Genomic DNA, 22,171 nt, shown 5'->3' on the forward strand with positions numbered 1-22,171 from the left:
ACACAACCTCTCAGAAGCCTGCATTAGGAAAGATACCATAGATTAACAAATATAACTCCTACAATATCATACATATCATACATATTATACACAAGTAAACATAAAATAATCAAATAGAAATTCTAAGTTTAACTACTGCAGACCTAAAGTCATCAAATAAAGCAAAATAAATAAATAAATAAGACAATTCTAATATATATTTTAAGAAAACAACATCACAACAAATGAATAACAAAATAAAAATAATATCAATTTATAACACTACAAAATGCAATAAAATCCTCACAAAAATAAACTTAAAGTAGAAATGCAAAGTAATTACAGACACAGGCTCTTTCTAAAAATCTATGCTAGTGAAGCCACTTACAAAGCGAAGCTTGGGAAACACATTGCCACATCCCAGACAAAGGTGACTCACGCCTGATCTAAACCTTACACCCAACAATCTCACAAAAGAAAAATCATAACAACTTAAACTTAAAAAGCAACTTAAAAAATAATAAGCCAAACAAAATTAAAAATAAAATAAAAATATTTTTGAAGGGGGAAATTCCACTGTATCCCCATACCCCCACTATATACATCCATATAATCTGTATGCCATCTCTAAGATTGCATGAAAAAAGAAAAAATTCCCTTCAAGCTGTTTGATGAACCTTAACATAAACACTAAAAACATTTGGCAAAATAGAAATTTAATGTGCCAAAAACCAAACCTGTGATGAAAACTCCTCTGGAGTACTAGAAACATAGGGAAGAAAGAGATTGCAATAAAGGATTTGTTGCATTGTGCAAGATACAGCTCTAATGTTCAAAGGCAAGGCTATTCATATTTCTGAGCAAAAAGCTCCTTAACATTGGTCGGAATATCTTAGTATTATGGGAAAAATAATCTGTAATATTTTAAAACTTTAACTTAGCTTAACCCAGCCCTCTTTGTCTAGGAAATCATTTGATTTAAGAACAGCAGTGATAACCAGTTTGTTAGTGTAAACATCTAAAATTAATGTTTTCCATTCCATAACTGTCAGCAATAAGACATTTTCCACTTTCATTAATGAGTGCATTATTTGAGGTTATTTTTGGAGAAACACAAGTTGAAATGCCATATCAGACATTTATTTTCTCTTTGCAGCACATAGCCATAGGTTCCAAAATTAAATAGTACCATTTTAGTAAATAACTTTATCTCACACTGTGATCTACTGTGCTGTCCACAATTGTTTGTTTGTCTTTTCGGCTTTTCCCAGTTAGGGGTTGCCACAGCGGAACTTTGGTCCGCTAATGATTGGCAGTAGATTTTTATGGTGCCGAGTTGCCAGCCCGATGCCCAACCTTCAGCGAAGGCACCCCCATTCATGCACTCATTTATTTATTTATTTATTTGTTGATCAGGTAGGTAGACTGGTCTGAGGATACTTTTCCATTTTACAAGCACAGCAAAAAATAGAAAAGATCACAGACTAGTGTGTGTGTTATAGTACAAATATCAATAGAGAACGATCATACTGCTGAACATATGTTAGCACAACACAAGGTAAAATGAAGCAAGATTATACAGTAGTGCGTATACCCAGAGAAAATGAAAAATGAGGTATATCATACCAAGGTACAGTGTTAGAATACAATTTTGATGAAAAAAATATAAATATTGTTAACTATAGAACATATAATACAATAATAAATGTGGAATTTATTATATGTCCACAAAGTATTACATCACACGATATATGTACAAGCTATTATGTAATGCATGTGCCAACCTCCAAAAATAAATGAGATATTTTAACTAACATTTCTAATTAACTAGTGTTTCAAGTGCAATACTGAGGTGGAGCAGGAATGGAATCATCAAAAGGGAGCAGCCTAACTGGAGTCTTTAAAACATATAAACTTTGATTTATTCAAAATGTTTAGCTTTAATTTTTACTTAACGATTGATAAATTCATAAGGCCTTCGACACCATTCCCCATTCTGGTACTATAGACAAGCTCACCAGCCTGAACATAAACCCCTATGTCACAAGATGTGTTGCCAATTGGCTCACGGACAGAACCCACATGGTGAGAGTTGTGGGAGCTAGGTCTGACTCTAAAACAGTTACAAGTGGCATTCCTCAGGGCTAAGTCCTAGGACCCCTCCTGTTCAGCATATACTTCTCAGAGGTACAGGCAACCACAGGAGGACTATGGCTGACCAAGTTCACAGACGACTGCAAACTAGGAGCTATACTTGACTCTCTGGCTGACACAGACATTCTCCAAAAGGGTCTCACTGAGATGGATACCTGGTGTCAAAATCATGGCCTCAAGCTAAATGCCAAAAAGTGCATAGTCATCCTGTTTGGAAAAAACAAAGTACCCACAAACTACCACATAGGTGGTGGTCCCCTAAATACGGAAAACTTAATAAGGGATCTAGGGAAGCAAGTAGATAGTAATCTCTTCTTTGATAATCACATTGCCACAGTGGTTAGAAAATACATCTATGTGGTTCACATAATCACAAAAGGGTTTGCATCCAGATCAAAAGAGGTCATTGTGTCCCTCTACTCATCACTCATCAGACCCATCATAGAGTACAACTCCCCATTTGGGATGTACCTTACAAGACACCTGCAACAGCTGGAAAGACCACAGAAGTACCTCACCAAGAGGATCACTGGCCTCAAACAGATGCCCTATGCAGCTCGACTGAAGAACTCCAGCTGTACTCGGTTGCATACCACCTGCTCAGAGGTGATCTCTGCCTGACATACAAGGTCATGTCCAACCCAGAATTGATGGACATGCTCCACCTAAAGAAAACCTTATCCCCTCGAGCCACACACTCTAGGGATCTAAACGTCACCACAACAATAAATCGGATGTGCTGGAGGGATAGATTCCTAAACAAAATGAAAGAAAATGCACCGAGCTAGCACACTGAGAATGTTTATTGATAGACAAAACAGAAAACAAAAAATGGTGAGCGCTTTCACAACATAAAGTTGCTTCATCAGACAACAGTAAAAGGCTTACACTCTATTTAAATAGTCAAATATCCATTACTCAATTAACTAATTAGGGCTAGCAAGCTGTACAGAATCAAAATCAAGAGAAGCTTACCACAGTGAATCCTACAATAAAGATGCACTATGCATATAATGTTACACACAAAGTTACTAAACATATGTAACCACACTATATACAGTGTAAAAAAACATATACATACATATATAAGATAAAACAATGACAAGACATATAAAAAGCTAAAAACATCTAAAATGTCTTCTAAAAGATCTTGAAATCAGTGCATGAGTGGTCGAGCCTTCAAAAAGGGAACCAAAGTAGTGGCAGCATTCAATCCAGGAAACTTCTCAGCGTTAAGCTTCAGTATCCATTTTTTGCTCATGCCCCTCTGTAATATTTTCTATGTCACCACCACTAGGGTTCATATAAATATGTTGCAAAACCAAGAATTTAAAAGAATGTGAACGATCATTAGACATAACGTGACAGGCCAGAGCACTGGATTGTTTACAGTTGGTAATGTCTCTCACATGTTCTAAAATACAATCTTTCAACATTCTGTTCGTTTTGCCTACATAATAAGCATGGCATTGTTGAAAAAAAACAAAAATAAACAACATCAGTGGTTCTGCAATCTGAATTTTGATTAGAATGTAACGAAAAATGCCTGGTAGGATGCACATAATTATTTTTGTTATAAACAAACTGACAGGCACTACAGTTCCTACATGGAAAAGTTCCACGGCGAACAGTGTGAGTTAACTTTTTTGCATGTTTCCCCATGGCAAAGGTGCTGTTTAAGTGACTTGCTATTCTTAAAACTGAAATGTGGAGTCAGTCCAACCTTGTCTACAAGGCCAGGAATTTCTTGTAAAAGGTACCAGTATTTCTTAACAACATCCACATATTGATTAATGTTGCTAGAAAACTGGAGAACCACTCTAAAGTCATTCTCAACTGTGGCACTGTGTGTTGCGTCTGCGGTGGCTCTGTTGTGATTATAATAAGGTTTGCACCTAGTATCTCTAAGCTTCCAGGCATCAGATATTGCATTATCAATGTCTGCACTAGAATATCCTCTAGCCAAAAACTCAATTTTCAAGTTATTCAATGCAGCTACTGCATCATTGTCATTACTACGTAGCCTGAGTGTCCTAAAAACTTGCCCTCTTAACACATTTCTAGGAATGTGTCTAGGGTGTATACTAGATTTATGCAGCAATGTGTTCTTTCTAGTTGGTTTATGGTATATAGTACTGCGGAGATGATTCAAATCAGATTTACTGATTTTGACATCAAGAAAACTTATGTCAGTGGCTGAACTCTGGTGTGTAAGCCTTAAAAAATCAGTTGTTGGATGCAAGTAATCCAAAAGTTGGTCTAAATCAGAGCTGGAGCCCTTCCATAGCATAAAAACGTCATCTACAAACCTAACATACCAAAGTATTTGTCCAAAGAATGGATTAGTGACAGACAAAATGTTTTGCTCTTCCCAACTGACCAGTGCTAAGTTGGCGTAGCTATTGGCACAAGCAGTGCCCATTGCCACGCCAACTTTTTGCAGGAAAAACTGTTCTTGAAACATAACAATATTATTTTCTAAAATGATTTCTAATAGGGTGCAGATTAACTGTATCTTATTATTAGTCAAAACCTTGTGCACAGTAAGAAAATCTCTAATACTATCAACACCCCAAACATTTGGTATACTGGTAAACAGAGATTCTATGTCCATGGTCACAAGAACAAATTCCTCATCTCTATCTATCGTCTCCATCCTATTATGTAGCCACTGTAAGAACATCTTAGTGTCCTTTAAAATAGTATAACAGTTGTCCAGAAAACCATGTAAAGTCCCTTCTACATATATGGAGAGGGGCTCAGTACACCAGCCACTACCTGAAACAATAGGTCTCATAGGTGGAAATAACAAGTCCTTGTGAATTTTAGGTAGACCATATATCCTGGGAACAACAGGCTTATGAACATTGAAATACTTAAAAAGTGAATCATCAATCAAATTAGTTATTAACAAGTCAAAAATTAGAAAAGAAACTTTATCTATGATGGCATTCACCATAGATTTAGGAATACATTGATATGTGGTAGTATCAAGTAACAGTTTCTCCATTTATGTAACATATAAATCTTTATCTAAAACAACAATGCCGCCTCCTTTGTCGGCCTGTTTAATGATCAATGAATGCAGGCTTTTTAAATCTTGCAAAGCTCTGTACTCTCCAGTAGTCAGATTATAAAATGACATGTTACAAACAGATAAAGCATTCAACTCTCTAAAAGCAATCTCACATTCATCAATAAAATGTTGAATACCTATGGGTGTAGCTGGAATAAAAGTACTAGGCTGTCTATACATACAGGCTTGGTTATATGTATTGGTGTTGCCTGCAGAAAAAATACATTTTAGAGAGAAATTCCTACCCAAAAGTCTTAAATCTTTTAACATTTCTGCAGGATCAGCCCTCCTAGCAGGAATAAATGATAGACCTTTGTTAAGTAAACTGAGCTGTTCCATAGTTAAGTTAAAAGAAAAAATATTAAAGACTAAACCTGGGTCTATGGATGTCTCTTCTTGGATTGCTGGGCAGCTCCGTCCATTATATGAGCCCTGGGTGCTTTGTTGTTGTAGGTTAGACTTTTGGAGCGAGTCCCGAATGGCAGCGCTGCCTTCAGCGAGAAATCGCCCTTCTTTGAACTGTCTAAAAGAACACTAGTATCTTTCTTACTAGTAGGTGATGGAATAACATTTCCAGCAGATATACATGAAATGCTGGATGTATGCGACGTAACCATCGACGCATACGAAGGTTTGATAGTGTTAAGAGGCTGATCTCCAGCTACAGGAGTTGCAAAGTTGTCCAAAGCAGTAGAGGAAGCTTGTACATTCAAGGCGACATGCTAAGCGTTCGTAGGCATGGACGCCATAACCAGCCGATCAGCCGGAATACCGGAAGTAAGACTGGAAGCGCTAGCTGCACTGTCAAATGCTTGAGTGGTATTCGGAGCAAAATTCAAACTGCTGTTGCCTTGATTAGGTCTATTAGTAGCTTCTTTGGGCCAAGAAAACACATTATTCTTGGCAAAATCAGCTTTATCTCTATTGAGTTTGGATAGTTTAACAGTCTGCAATTTCTTTTCGTATGCTATGATGTTATCTTGTAATTGACTCATTTTGTTCAGAGTTATGTCACATGAAAAACTGTCTGTAATCTTAGATTCTAGGTCAATGATCTGTGACTTCAGATCTGCTTCTATAGGTAGAAAAAATTCCAGTAAGAGTTCCATATACTTGGAACTAAATTGCACGTTCAATTCTTGCCACTTACAAAGTAAAACTGGATATGCATCCCCATAAGTGGGCATATTCAATATTCTCAGTCCACGTGGAATGATCTTGGCTTCCAAAGAAGCTTGCAAATGCAGTCGCTGCCATTGTAACCTTTTATATTTGTATATCAGGTTCTCTAAGCTTTTATATTGTTGAAAAAATTCAGGTAGACGTTGATTTGTAGAGAAAGTGTCATTCACATCAGCATTTGTCTCCAAATTCAGTAGTGGATTAACTGGAATATCCAAAATCCTTAGAAAATGATGATGCTGTCCACTCATAGACTGTTCAGTTGTAGTATCCTCCATTAGACTGTGTGCCCCTTGACCGAATAAAAGAAAATAGTATAAAAATCAAAAACGGTCGTGTGTAAAAGCAAGGTGCAAAAGGGAACCCAAACAAAATGAAAGAAAATGCACCGAGCTAGCACACTGAGAACGTTTATTGATAGACAAAACAGAAAACAAAAAAAAAAAGGTCATGTCCAACCCAGAATTGATGGACATGCTCCACCTAAAGTTATCCCCTCGAGCCACATGCTCTAGGGATCTAAATGTCACCACAACAATAAATCGGATGTGCTGGACGGATAGATTCCTGTCCCAGAGACTTCCCATGCTTTGGAACAAGATTCCAATATACATAAGCCTGACTAGCTTGGTCTGCAAAGCTATGGAAAGGATCATCATGGACCTCATAAATAAAGATATTGGGGACCTACAAACACTGGATCCTACCCAGTTCGGCTTTGTTAAGGGCAGATCCTGCCTCTTAAACCTGGATGATTTCTTTGAAACAGTCACCAAAGCCATTGACGAGGGGAAGGTGGTCCACACAGCCTACCTGGACCTCGCAAAAGCCTTCGATACAATACCCCACTCGGGCATTATAGATAAGCTCACCAGCTTAAATATAAACCCCTATGTCACTAGATGGATTGCAAATTGGCTCAAGGACAGAACCCACATGGTTAGAATTGCTGGAGCCATGTCAGACTCCAAACCAGTTACAAGTGGTGTCCCACAAGGCTCAGTCCTGGGACCTCGCTTGTTCGGTATATATTTCTCTGAGGTACATGCCAACACAGAAGAACTGTGGCTGACCAAGTTCGCAGATGACTGTAAACTGGGCGCCATAATCGACTCTCCAGCCGACACAAGCATCCTCCAAAAGGGCCTCATAGAAACAGACAACTGGTGCCAGAGCCATGGCCTCAAGCTAAATGCCAAAAAGTGTATAGTCATCCCTTTGGCAAAACATAGTGCCCACAAATTACCACATAGGTGGTAATCCATTAAGTACAGAAGAAGTAATTAGGGACCTGGGGACCCAAGTTGATAGCAATCTCTCATTTGACAACCACGTGGCCAAAGTGGTTAGAAAAACATTTTATATAGCCCACCTAATCATGAAGGGATTCACATCTAGATCAATCGTGCCTCTTTACTCATCCCTCATCAGGCCCATAATTGAGTACAATGCCCCTTTTGGGATGTACCTTACCAGACACCTGCAGCAACTGGAAAGACCCCAAAAGTACCTCACCAAGAGGATCAAAGGGCTCAAACAGATGCCATATGCTGCCCGGTTAAAGAAACTCCAGCTCTACTCAGTGGCATACCACCTGTTCAGAGGCGATCTGTGCCTGACATATAAAGCCATGTCCAACCTGGAATTAATGGACATGCTGCACCTCAGAAAATCCAAATCCCATCGAGCCACGCTCGGGAGACTTGAACCTCAGCACTGAAATAAATAGGACATGCTGGAGGGACAGATTCATAACCCAGAGGCTCCCTTCACTCTGGAATAAAATCCCAGTCCAGGTTAGGCAGAGTCCCTCATTGACTCTCTTCAAGAGGAATCTTGATGAGTGGATGGGAGATCATAGGTTTACCCTGGGTATCACTTCTGTGTCACTGTTAGACAGAGGCACAGTATACTAACCTCGAAAAAGGGCATAGCAAAATAAATTTAAAATGGGTGGCGAAAGCCAAACACATTCTGGCTAGGCTTATAAATGCCCTAGGGCAGATATTCTAGTATGAACCTATGAACCTATGAACCTATAATTCAGAGCTCCTCGCTAACACTCTTCAAGAGAAATCTTGATGAGTGGATGGGAAACAGAAAATTTAGCCCAGGGATCACTTCAGTGGCTCTACTGGACAAAGGCACAGGGAACTAATCTGAGGGGGTGGCATTCTGGCTAGGCTTACAAATGCCTTCGGGCAGATAGCCTAGTACCTACCTATGAACCTATGAACCTATGATCCAATCCATAATGACATTTGGCAAGCTGTTCCATGAAGTTGGTGCTATTCTAAATAACATTTTATCAGAAATGTTTGACCTCATGAGCTGAAGACTTTCATGGTTTCTGAGAGAGCAAGAGTCTTGAACCCTGAGTCATTCATTTTTAGAGTTAGCAATTTGAATGTTAACCCATTGAGGAAAAGTGTATCCTTCATTGCAACTGGTAGCAATTTGGTCTGATGGACTGTAAAACAATGGTGTCCATTGTTTTGGGATAAGTGAATAAACCCAATTATTTTATTTTCCATAGTTTGCATAATAGTCATGTTTTGGTCTTTGAAAAGATTGATCAGAGTGTACTCTAGTCTTGGGATTATCATATTTATGGCACTAGTCCTTCTAACTTCTGTATTAAGGAGATGAAACACCTTGTAAGAAACTTTTAGCTGGCTTAGCTCCTTTAGAGATCACTGTTCAGTATGGAAGTGAAAGGAAAGGCTTTGGATGATTGTTATACCTCAATACGTCTGAATGGGTCATGAAAGGATAATAGGTGCCTGTTGGTTTATTTTCTTTTGGTACTATGTACTCCAACTTTGTTTCCTACGTAGAGTGCCAGCAGGTTACTTTTGATTCATTGCATTTCATTTTGCTCATACCTCATGAATCATTCCAGTTTTGATGAACAGGTGTATTGAAAATTGATTCTGTCACTTCCTAGTTTGTTGAAAGTGCACAGGCTGACTGTGAGGTTGGGTATCACAAGTTCTTAAACAGCGGATTTCTTTATTAGTTGTATGACTTCAGTATTTTTTTAGGAACTGAAGGTGTGGAGACAAAGCCATGTACTGCAGGAAGTTCTATGGGATACAGCTCATATACAAAAACCTTGTATGGGATTGTCTTTTGGTATTATTTCAATGTTTATGATTGTTTCATGTGTCAGTGGTTTCGGTTTTCAGTTATTCATATATAATTCATTGAGTCTCAGCAAAGGAAGACACAATGAATCATTATAGACCATAAAAACAAGCTAACAACATGATGAAGTGGATCTTGTGTGCTAGATAAAACAATACATTATTTTTAACAGACAACTAGCAGAATAAGAAAGATAAATGTTAAATCCTATAGTTATGCTAAAATGGGTGCAGATTTCATTTAGTTTTAATTACATGCAAATGACACCATATATACATGAAAAACATTAAAATCTACGTAAATGTATATGTAACAATACACACTGCCATTCCACTTAAAGCTGAGCCATTGGGATTTTAAGTACCATATGCCGGAGTCAATTGGCTTTAAGAAACATTAACTAATCCCTGGTGCTCTCTTCCACAAGCAACATCAATGTAACCTAAAAGTATGACACATCTGAACTATGTGATTCCAAAAAAATGGTGAAGTTCAATATTGACAGCCTTCAGCTGTTGATATGTCCTGTCCCACATCCTTAGAGTCTCACTGATAGGTACAGACAACAAACTTAGTGGTACAAATCAAATGAGACTGAAAAGGTTCATCGGTCAGTACTAAGCAATGGATCACAAAGATCATTTGATGCCCACTATCTGCAGTTTACTTACCACTTCTGTCTATAGGAGACTGAGAGGGCAATCCCACTGTGAATTTATGGTTTCCCATCCAATTATCCAGGCGAGCTATGAATAGGATAAGGCAGCTGCTTTGCTTAACATAGAACAGCAGATTACTTCAGATGTAGGGAATCTTTGGGAAGGAAATCTGTCCTATGAATAGTTTCTATTTATATACATTTCAAGTTTAGGTCCCAGAATGGATCCCTGAGGGATACCATTAAGAACATTTTTAGAGGAAAGTGTATCAGCTACCCTGAGTGAGTGAATTCTAGCTGTCAACCAGTTTGCTGTGCAATTAGTTACATAGGGGTTTACATTTAGTTAGGCTAGTTCATTGATGATACCAGAATGTGGGATAGTGTTGAAGCCTTTGCCAAGTATAGGTAAGATGTGTGTGTGCCATTTTACTTTCACCAAGAGTTTTTGTGACTTTTTTCCAATAAGGTTGGCCAGGTTTAGTAGGCAGTATTTGCTTTCACAATACCAAAATTATTCAGGCCAATGAATTGTATGCTATGATATCCTTGTTTATAACTTTCATAAAAAATGCTCCATTACCTTGTATACAAGGTTGGTGAGGCAAATTGGTTTATAGCTTCCAGGGTCAGTGGTTGGGCCCCTCTTGTAGAGAGGGACCATCATGATTGTCCTTCAGACTTCCAGTACATGACCAGATGCAGTGCTGAGACTGAACAGGTTTACATGTGGGTCAGTGAAGCAGTATATAACACTGACAAGGAAAGTGCCTGCTATGTCACCTGGACCCATAGAGCTAGTATTCTGAGGTAACTTGGAGGAGGTGTATTGTTGATTTGATGAAGATAAAAGAGTAGAGAAAAATGAGCTGAACGTGCTCTTCAATATCCTTTCGGTCAGAGACGATTCAATATCAATTCAATGTTGTGCTGAATCTGCTTTCTGCTGCTTCTGCTGCTTCTGAGTTTCTAGGCATAATTGAAAAAAGATTGTGTGGTTACCCTTGCCAATAGTAGTAATATTTGGTTTATAATAACACTCCCATTGCCATTCTCTGTCCTCTCTCCAAAATCCTAGAAATATGTATTCATAACAAGCTTCTTAAGTACCTACCAATGAAAACCTTCTGACCCCTTCGCAACATGGCTTTAGGCCTAATCATAGCACTTCCACTGCCCTCCTGTTCTTTAATCACACTGTTGCTAAAGCAAGGGACAAAAATCTTCTTGTATCTTGCCTCTCTCTTGACCTCTCTAAAGCTTTCAGTACTGTCTCACACCCCAAGCTTATTGCTAAATTAATTGATCTTAACCTCTCTCCCTCTACTATTCACTGATTCTCAACCTATCTCTTAAACAGACTCCAGTCTGTCAGATGGCAATTCACCTGTTCCCCTTTCCTACCTGTCCAGACTGGCATCCCTCTTCAACAGCTTCACTAATAATCTATACTCCTCTTCCACCTTTTCCTCCCTCATACAATATGCCAATGACTCTACTCTCATCTGTTTCTCTGACAATATCTCTAACCTTCTTTCCGTCACTCAAAACACGTTCTCATCTGTGGAAAAATGGCTGACTGACCACCAACACATAATTAACCCCAAAAAGACTAAGCTCCTACTATTCTTTCCCAAACCTCTCTCCCACCATAAATCCACCTTTAACATTTCTTCTCTTGATAACCCCTTATCAAAGCAAAACCACACATCAAGCTACGTGGTACTATAATCGATGACCAGCTAAAATTCGACATTCATGTACAAGACTGTATTAGAAAAACTAACCAGAAATTGGGTCTTCCCTACAGAAATAAAAAAATTCCCAGCTCCCAAGTCCAAACCCTCTCTAGCTCAAGCCTTCCTCCTTCCATGCCTTCTCTACACCTCTCCTATCCTTACCCATCTCCAGTCATCCCTACTAACCAAACTCAAACACACCTATAACAATATAGCCAGATTCACCTGTAACCAACTTTATAAATCACATCATTGCCTTGCCCTGAAACAGCTTCAATGGCTTGAATTCCCCCAGCTCCTGCTTCTTTCCAGCTGCAGCTCACACACTCCCTGCTAAATAAACCCTTAGCCTTTACCTCGCTTTCATCCATAGTATCCCCTTATATCCCAGCTCATTCACTTTGTAGCTCTGATCAGAACCTTTGAGACATCTATAAACCAAACAAAAATATTGGCAAACTCCTCTACAAAAACTCAGTGTCCCAAGCATGTAATAGGCTTCCTCCTAACATCCATACCATTAATAATACCAGCTGCTTCAAAACTGAAGTCAAAAACTACTTTCTGAACTCACGATCCTGCCTTGTCATAATCCTCCTTAACTTCCATTTCCACTCCAATTCTTCTTTCAATTTCTTCTACTTTTCTAAATATGTTGTTCGTATTCTCTCCATTCATGTAAATGCAAAACTCACTATCTCATCCCTGAACAAATACCCTCGGTACATGGCAACCTAAACAACACTCAGTCTGTAGAAAATGCTATATTATTATTATGCCGCCATGTAAAGGCTATGCTTGTACTGCCTCTGCTTCCTCACACATGCACATTGTATTTTTATAAGTTGCAACCATTAGTGCATTCATTTCCCATATTTTTTGTACTTTTTTTCTTTCACCCATGTGTTTCTCCACTGGATATATATTTTATGTACTTTGCTATTTCTTTATTTTCTTTTTTTAATCAACAATGCATGTAAATATTTCTATTCTTTATTTATATATTTTTCTTGTATGTACTCCATTATTCTGCAATATTGGAGCTATTCTCCTTAGGTGTCCACTGAAAATGGGCCATAATGGCTCCATTGAACCAACTCGATTAACAAATGTCAAATAAATAATTTGCTTTACAGATTTTGATCTTTAACCTTAGTCCCTTACTTACCATTTCAAGGTCATTTTTAAAGTGAAGTAATTTGAGCTTATTTTTTAGTGATATGAGTGTTTTTTTTTTTTTTTCTTATGCAGCTTGCTAGTGCTGCAGCTCCACTGAAGGGGTTTGTCTTTGAATTTATAATTGTGTTCATGATGAACGGGGACAGAGTCCTCAGTACAAGAGTTTAGATGTGAGTAGAAATCAGTAATATAAACAGCTGTTTTACTTTTAGGTCCTCACGTTACAGAAAGCTGGTAAATTTCATATGATCAGAGGCTAGTGGCAGAAGGTTTGTTTCTGAGTAAGACAGTGGGATTCATTGGCACCTTTGTCTGCAATCTTATTAAAATGTTATGACACAGTGGTTTGAACACTTCTGTTATGCATATTATTTTAAAATGTTCTCTCAAATTATTGTTTTGTAGGAATTCTTTGTGAGTATCTACAACTATTATGTTTAGTGAAGTGAATTCAGCATTATCTTGCTCTATAAGCCTCAGCTCTAGCCATATTTAATACACAAATTTCTGTGACTGTCTTTGGACGTAAAAGACAAGGCGTATAACTGTAACAGACATCAGGCAGTTCATTCTGCATTATAAGTTGTGACACAGGTGTAAAATCTATAAAAAACAAGATGAATGACAAGCGGTGGACTCCTGTAAACCACTGTGCTGAAGCTAAATATGACCACAGTTTTGCATTTGTTTCTCAGCACTATCACTTTTTCCTTCAAAAGACAGCTTCAGCCATCCAGTATCCTTGCTGTTCAGAAAAGACCTTTTGAGTTTTAGTTTTAAATGGTCACAAGGCTTTGCACCATGTTCCTGTGAAAAAGACTGAATGTATATGCTTTTTAAAGTAACAGGAGCTTCTAGTGCATTTCACATAACTTTGATCGCATTACTTCTCCGTGTTCATGCTGCACTTTCATTAGAAATTCAAGCAAAGTTTCAACAGTCTGATTTCTCATCTCTTCTCTGTAGTATTTGTGTGCTATACCTCTGGGTTCATGTCATCTAAATACCGTTTTTTGGGAGCAGAAGCATGTAGAACTAGAGATGGTCATTCTCAAAATCTTGACTTTATATCATAACAGTGTAATAAATAAGAAGTCCAAGTTGTATCCTATTTTTTATTGTACTGTGGGCTTTGATGAAACAGTTTTAACATGGCATAAAATCTACATATTATTTACAGATGTCAGACAATGATTATACATGACATCAAATGATATACAACAGTTTATGAGTTACATATATTTCTTATACATTCTGAAGCCATAATAAAAACATATGCATTGAAAGCATTAATGATTGTTACTAGTAGTGCTTACTTTAACAACAGCCAGACACCCTGTGCTATCTTACTTCCTGTTTGTTATTTTACATTAAAGACGCCAAGGTATAATAACTAAGGGAAACCAACCTACAGACAAGCTATAAAATTAAGTTACAATACATGAAACCATGTGACAAATGATGGAAAACTGCCAAACCTGCACACTGGGATCACTATCCTGTGACAGACACTTTTATGCATACCATTCTGAAACAGATTTTCGCTTCCTTAATGCTGGAGTTCTCAGTGCTTAAAGGAGGGATTTCCAACATATTGGATCTGTTTGCTACTGAAGCTGTAAACATAAGACAGAGCTGTATGCATCTCAAAAAATATCATGGCAGCTGTGTAGTAACACTAATACCTTCTGGATGTCTATCAAGCCATTACCGGAGTATTCTGTGCATATCTCAGTGTTGTTAATGCAATCCGAGTCTGAGTTTGTGAATAATGCCACACAGTTTGTTAACTCTTTACAAAGTGTTTATTTATTTCAGTCATATTCATGTAACTAAATAAAGCCACGTGACAAGAAATGTGTGGGCAAATGAAAATGGTGTAAAGATATATTCTTCATTTATGCAATTATTTTAACTGGTAATTCAGTTTATTGCATGCACACCAGAAAATGGTACTAGTCAGTGCTTTGGGAAAAATGAGAAAATTATTTTCCCTTTGATGTTATAAATCTGTGAAGTCTTGTACCCTTAGTGTTTCCCCTACATCCAGTTAAGAGAAAGTGGCTTTCAATGTTCACCCAATAACCTAATCCTGGAGTTACTAACAAATCAAGAAACTAAATCTCTCACTTTTCACTATACATTTGCCAATAGTGCAATTGTGTTTCACATATTTGGTTGTTTCATTGTCTAAGACACTTATGCAACAACAGAGTGCCATCCAGGACTGATAATGGCCTGGGATTCTTTAACAGCACAGGTGCAAGTGAGATAACCAGTTGAGTGAAGGAATGAAGGCTAGACCCGCTAGTCTCTTCCTCCTACAGGGTGTACTGATAGAGGGTCTTCAAGTGGCACTGTATTATATAGAGACCAAGGATGTCTACAGGTAGTGAGAAGACACAATTTTAGTTGGCAGGGTTCCAGGAAAGGGATGCTGTTTATACATATAAGGAGTACCCTCACCAGGCAGCCAAATTACATGCCTCTGCTATGTCACACCACGGGGTCTATAAAGGGGAAACTAAAACAAAAATGAAAAAAAAAATCCCCACATTATGAAGACATCCACACTGATGGTCTCTGTCATCAGCCCTACAAAGATCTAATTAGATGTTTGCAGTTGGTACATCCAAAATAAATCAAGGCCCAGTTTGGGACATGCAGGACATGATACCAACCATTTTTCATTTTAGGAATATTAACTATATATTAATTTATTTTAAAAAGATACCCTTTTGCATCTTAAATGAGTTTAACAGAGTTTTGAGAATCCAGAATACTATGTTTATTTATTTATTGCAATAAAGGCTACTCATCCTCAGACAAGTATCTGGTGCAACCCACTGGTATGTAGAAATAATGAGAAGCAGAGCATGAGAACTACTAAATCACAACAACAGGTATTCATCCTGGTCTATTTATTTATCTTATTTTATTCTCTGAATATCTGATATCCCACATGAGCCATTTTTTTCTGCAAGAACTCCCATTGCTTGTTATTGTTTGCACATCCTTCCTCCCTTGTTGGACTAGAGTCAGCTGCACTCTGTGAATACTACCCTGCATGCAGTCTCACCTGGTCCTGTTGTAAAGGTCCTGTCAATATACAGCCTATAATTTCACTGAATGATATGGACAGAACTGATGTTCCAGGATCCTAGACCATTACTAAACATGCACTCCAGACCATTATGGAACCTAGCCAAAATTCCAACTTGCCCCAAAGCATTGGATGGTTAAGTGACTTGCCCAGGGTCACAGAATATGCAAATGATAGTATCAAGCCTTGTACCATAAGAAGTAGCTCATTATTCAGTCATGGTCTTAATCTTCTATGCTAACTGCCAGGCAAAATACTGAGGCATTGGTGAGATTTTAACTCACAGCCTCTGGTTTACAAGGCCAGTACTCTAACCTCTAAGTTATGAAGTCATACTACAGATGACTCTAGATAACTGTGGTTAGTGATAATCAGTACACTTGGGGTAGTTAGCTAAATGTTTATTTTCAGTCTGGAGACAGGTCATTATTTGTACTACAAAGACCGAACGATGCAGCATTACACAAAACCCTTTCTCTCATTCTCCTTGTTTCCTTTTTTTCATACCCAGTCAATATTCCTGTCATTCTCTTTTTCCATTTGCCATCTACTAAAATGAGATATTTTTAAATTCTCTGTTTGCATCTCTCTTACATTGTTTCCTTTCAAGAAGGCTTTAGCTTATGACACAAGATGTGATGTCACAAAAATGAAAAAAAAAATGGCAGATTTAGGAGAGAATAGAATGAGTGGTCACAATATGCTGCTGAATACAAATGCACGTGAATACAAATGCTAAGGAACGCGGAACTGTTGCACAAATCCCTACACTGCTCATGATTTGAACCTTCCTCTATTTTTCTCTCCATTATTGCCTCTGTCTTTTCTTCCTTATACAGTCTTGCCTTCTCTCTCTCTCCCTCTCCTTCTCTCAACCTTCTTTAATTTCTTCTTTAGTTTTTCTTGTTCCTTTTTTCACAGCTTCTTAGCTTGTTGTCTCCAGTCATCTTTCTCGCCTTCTCCACTTTCTGAGCATTATGCTGTTGTATTTTATTTAGTTCACCTCCATCCCCCATTTCACAGTCTTGTCTCACCATCCTCTGACTGTGTCAGTCATTTATTTCTCATCCCGTCATTAGCACCATCCTCTCCTTACACATTCTCATCCCATTGTTTACTTTTTATAAATCATCTCCCCATCCCTACATTCCTCACCCTCTTTCTTTTTCAGTCTCTCTCTCTCTTTCTCTTTCTCTCTCTCTCTCTATCATCTCATCCCCTTGCTTACATAAAAATTTGAGTTCAGGCTGTCAGTCTTCCATCTTGCAGAAGTCCTAAGCATAACATCAAGTTAGTGTGACACTTTAGATTTGTGCAAATTGTTTCTTCTACACGGGAAGTCAAACTTCTATTCGGCATCTCTTGCACCTAAAAGAAAGACAGAGGTCAAATTATTGTATTTATTTGCTACAGCTGTAATAATTTTGTAATCATTGTAATAAAATTGAACAAAATCCCTTTTCCTCACTAATTTTACAGTAATAAAAATGATGTTTCACTTTTTACATGTTTTAGTCTACAGTTATTAAATGCAAGTCACTAGTTAATATCAAAATTGTTACAAACTATGTAGTGGAATTTCCTTTTGAGCATCATCCTTCATTAGCAACCATGGTTTTGTTTAAGTAGCCTGACCCATAAACAACTGAAGACACAATGTCCCCATCAACATTCTATTGTTTAATGAGAAGGAAAAAAACTAGTTTGCGCATATGGAGAAAAAGTCTGTTCTACTTTGTATTTCTTGAAAGGATGAAAGATTACCCTGTCAAAGATTATTTGGTTCTTGCTATACTTCTCAAACTCATCACTCAATAAATTTGAGAAAAGCTTAAAATAATACGAGAAGAACAAGCCAAAAGTTGAGACAGATTTTAAATGCTAGAATAACAGTGTTTGTGTTTTATATTTTTTGTAGGATTTGTAGTTTGAAACTCAATAGTCTGCCATTGTTTAGTGACTTCAGTCCTCAGTGATTTGCAAGAAAACCCCAAATTTCATAAGGAACAGATGAAAAATATGAGGCAAAAATCTGGACATTCTGCAAAAGTTTGGACATTTGAGAGGTATGGTTCTTGCAAAACTGCCCTGAATGTCTCATTATCAGCTACTCATATTTTCTACAGAGGAAGGTGATGCCATTTTCCGTTAAGAATTTACATACTGCTTGCAAGGGGTAGAGGTGAGAACAAAGTAAATATACAAATGAATCAATTCAAATATAACCCACAAAAGCAGACCTTTTGAATAATTATTTCAATAATACATGCACTTCAGAGATTTGAGAAAGTTTGCAGGCCTTAAAATGCTGTTATCAAGAAATGGTATGAGTGTCTTAATACTATCTTAATAATAAATGCGCTTGTTATCCAGACTGGAAAGTGCAACTGAAGAACAGTTATTACATTTAAAACATTATCATACTGTTATAGTTTGTGCTGCAAAAACAGAAGCATACTTATCAGTGATGGTGAACCTATGACGCACTTGTCAAAGGTGACATGCCATGGCATTTTGGGTGACACACCAGAGTTCACCAACACCCAAGTTACCAAAGAAACTGAATGAATAAAAATACAAGAAATATGTGACCCTGCACTTATCTATTAAATCTTGGCAACACAAAAGTCATTAATTGATGTTAATTAAATCAAATGCAAAGTGTTCCATATTTTTTTCAGTTCGATTCAAAATGACTATTAAAAGCAGGGTAATTTTTTGGTGCACTGTTTTAAGCCCAATTATCAGTGCGCATATAATTTTTTTTTTCTATTATAAGTCATGGATTTTTCTTTCTTTTATAATACATAGCAGCACATATGATTAAACTGTATTTTTTAAATAAATGAATATGTAAGGAATTGTTTCTCTTTTGTTGGGGGGGTGACATGCCAGCAGAGTCAAGACAGGCATTTTCCAAATTTTTGACATGTAGAGCCCAAAAAGTCCACCATCACTGCAGTAGACCAAAGAAGCAACATTAAACCTAAGGACAAATGTACAGTGGCAGAGAAGAGGTTTTTTATTTTACCTTGGGGTGATCTGTATGGATATGAGTGAGATTCTTCAGCACATATTTATGTTTCCAGTACATATTAAATTAAAACCAAAACATAGTTATATAAATCTCAGCAAGTACTTGGAAATGAACACTTGTAACAGGCTTTGTGTAAAGGGCATGGCACCAGGCATGCTGGTAAACAGGTGAAGGGTGATTAGGAGCAATAAAAAAACTACACTGAAATAGATGACAGCCATAGGGCTCAGCTGTTGCCTCTCTCTCCTGTCATGTTCCAATGAGAGAAATGGAGCTCACTAGTTAGACCAATAAGCTACAGATGTTTGGTGCTTGTCAAGGGGGAATAGGCCACAAAATGTTATTACATGCTATCAGAAAAGATTATATAATCTGTGGACTCATAATAGTGTGTAAATCTTACTGACTCAGATAATTAGTCATAGGGTTGTATCCATAGTCTTACACTGCACAAGACTGCAAGGTGAATGTGCAAAAAAATACTTTGCTTATATACAAATGCCATTAGTGACACTTTGTCTGTATAAAAATGCCATCAGCAACACTTTACCTGTATAAAAATGCCAAACGCACTAACTAGTGGCACTGGTATTTACATATACAAAGCCAGAGAAGAGCCACCCAGAAAAGTGTAAAGTCAGCTAATAAGTATGCTGGTATACTTCTCTACATGTGCAGGGCTTCCATATATATGTAACCGCTACCTGTCTTCATAACTTTCCAAAGAATCTTCATACGTTTCCATGATTCCTTGGTGCTGCTGTGTAATAGTATCACAAGACTCGAGAATATGCACACAGCTGAGCTCAGTGCCACTGCTTAGCAGTTTAAAGCCAGTTTGCCAGCAGCCTTATTCTGCAGGTGTCCCTTACTGGACACTTGTATATTAGTTTTATAAATAAGGAGAGGACATGGATAGGAAGGTTGGAAAAAGGGAAAAGAGTAGACAAGGGAAACATAGTAGGATGATATAAGATGATTGTGCTGGAGGAGGTGGGAGAAGAGGGTAATTTTTATGGGAATAAACCTCTTTTTTCTGAAATGTATAAGGGAAGATGGGGAGGGATATGTGGATGTAAGGGAGGGAATGCTGGGTAGGGAGGAGACAAGGGTACTGTCAATAACACACATAGACAGGCAAGAAAGACAGGATGGGTGATCATACAGTCAGGTGGATTCACTAACAGAAGGAAAGAGAAACAAACAGAGGATGGACAAACGTTGGTTGAGAAGAGTTGTGGAAATGCACAATGATGGGTTCAAGAAAAAAAAGGCGGATACACAGATAATGGGTGATGGGGGCAGAGAACCACAGAAGCTATCATCCCGGCCCACTGGCCCACAGGCAAAGCCCTGCCCATCGTCCAGGTGGGGAGGCTCCAGTGATAAGGGTATAGCGGGCTCCAGTTGCTCAATGTATGGACCTTGTCTGAACAGTGAGTCTTGCACCTGATACAGTAAACTCCAACCATGCAAAGCAGGCCCATGACAACTGGGGTGGGGATATCTCTCTCTCTTGCTCTCTCTCTCTCTCTTTCTCTCTCTCTCTCTCTCTCTCTCTCTCTCTCTCTCTCTCTCTCTCTCTCTCTCTCTCTCTCTCTCTCTCTCTCTCTCCCTCTCTCCCTCTCTCTCTCTCATCCCTCTGACTGTAGCAGTCAACTGCAGCTGAGATGCTCCAGGCTCTACTGGAGCTGTGGGGGGAGACAAACAAGGGAGAGAAAGTAGAAGAATGCAATGATTGTTAAATTATTTGATAGCTGCAGCTAATATTATTATTATTGTGAACAACTTTATAATAGGTGATATGAAATATATTATAACATAATATAATACATATAGCGAAATATGGGCTGCATGATATAAGTAATATGATATACCATAAATTAATAAATAATAGTATAATTTCTAGTTTATTACTTTTTATTCTTTGATAAAAGGAGTGCTTATAGGTTGGGGAACCAGCGGTGCTAGCCTCCTGTAATAGAGGTGGTAGTTGACAGCAATCTCATTTCGTGCTACAAATGAAAAAAAAGAAAACTAGAAAGGAAATTATTTGAAAAGTTTACTCTATTACAAACAAAAGTTATATTTGCTGTGGCATCTGCAGTCGATCATGTAAGTGTAAATAAATGGTAAACCACCACAGTATGCCCCTAAACTAGACCTAACTGGAAATATACAGTTCAGTACAAGAAGAAATGTCTGTTGTAATGGTTTGTATGCCCCTACCAAAAAAGTTACAGTTATCAAAACTGTTTGTCCCTACCATATGCATAACTGTAAATATACCATTGAGTGTAATCTAATGAAATGGTTTATTTGCCTTTTTCCAAGTTTAAATTCTTCACCGGGTCATTTACTTGCTTTGCCTCTATGTTATGCTTAAATACCTCCGAGTTCAAATACCAGTCTGTTGAAATGTTTTTTATGCCCCCCCCCCCCACACACACACACATACCCTCTTCCCGCATGACATTGTGCTATAGGTAATACAAAGGTAAGGTCATACAGAGGTGGAAAGGTTTCAGTTAATTTTATAACCTTTTACATTGAAAATATTTTAAACAAGAGTAAGGTGCATGTAATTAATCCTTTTGTATACTTATGTGAAATTAATTGTATGCTGATTAGTGATTCTGTGCACAGGTTTTAACCTACTATTGTAAATGGAAAACATGCACTGCTGGCATCACCTCATCAGAAGTGATCCATACCAACATGGCTGCCTAATAGCTGAAATGGCCAAAATGCAAAGTTTACATTACCTTAGCAGTAATGATCAACAACTACATAGAAGTAATAATAATAATAATAATAATAATATTAGGAAATACTGAAGGACTGCTAAATGATTTACATGGACAAACTGCAAGGCTGGCATTATCTCAGCAGTTCTGTACCATAGTTATGGCATTCA

At 37.8% G+C, this 22,171-nt stretch overlaps 1 protein-coding gene across 3 annotated transcripts in view; it reads right to left on the reverse strand.

Moving 5' to 3' along the window:
- Positions 1-17,220: 17,220 nt before the first annotated feature.
- The window catches only part of CD6 (CD6 molecule), a 351,671-nt gene continuing 346,720 nt past the window's right edge, over positions 17,221-22,171 (reverse strand). For all 3 annotated transcript variants that reach the window (XM_044083993.1, XM_044083994.1, XM_044083992.1), the window contains one exon: positions 17,221-17,585. The gene's annotated coding sequence lies outside the window, so the exon portion shown is untranslated. The remainder of the gene's footprint in view (positions 17,586-22,171) is intronic.

The sequence above is a fragment of the Protopterus annectens genome, chromosome 9.part0 (assembly GCF_019279795.1).
Source record: "Protopterus annectens isolate FY-2018-M chromosome 9.part0, PAN1.0, whole genome shotgun sequence".
Taxonomy (NCBI): domain Eukaryota; kingdom Metazoa; phylum Chordata; order Ceratodontiformes; family Protopteridae; genus Protopterus; species Protopterus annectens.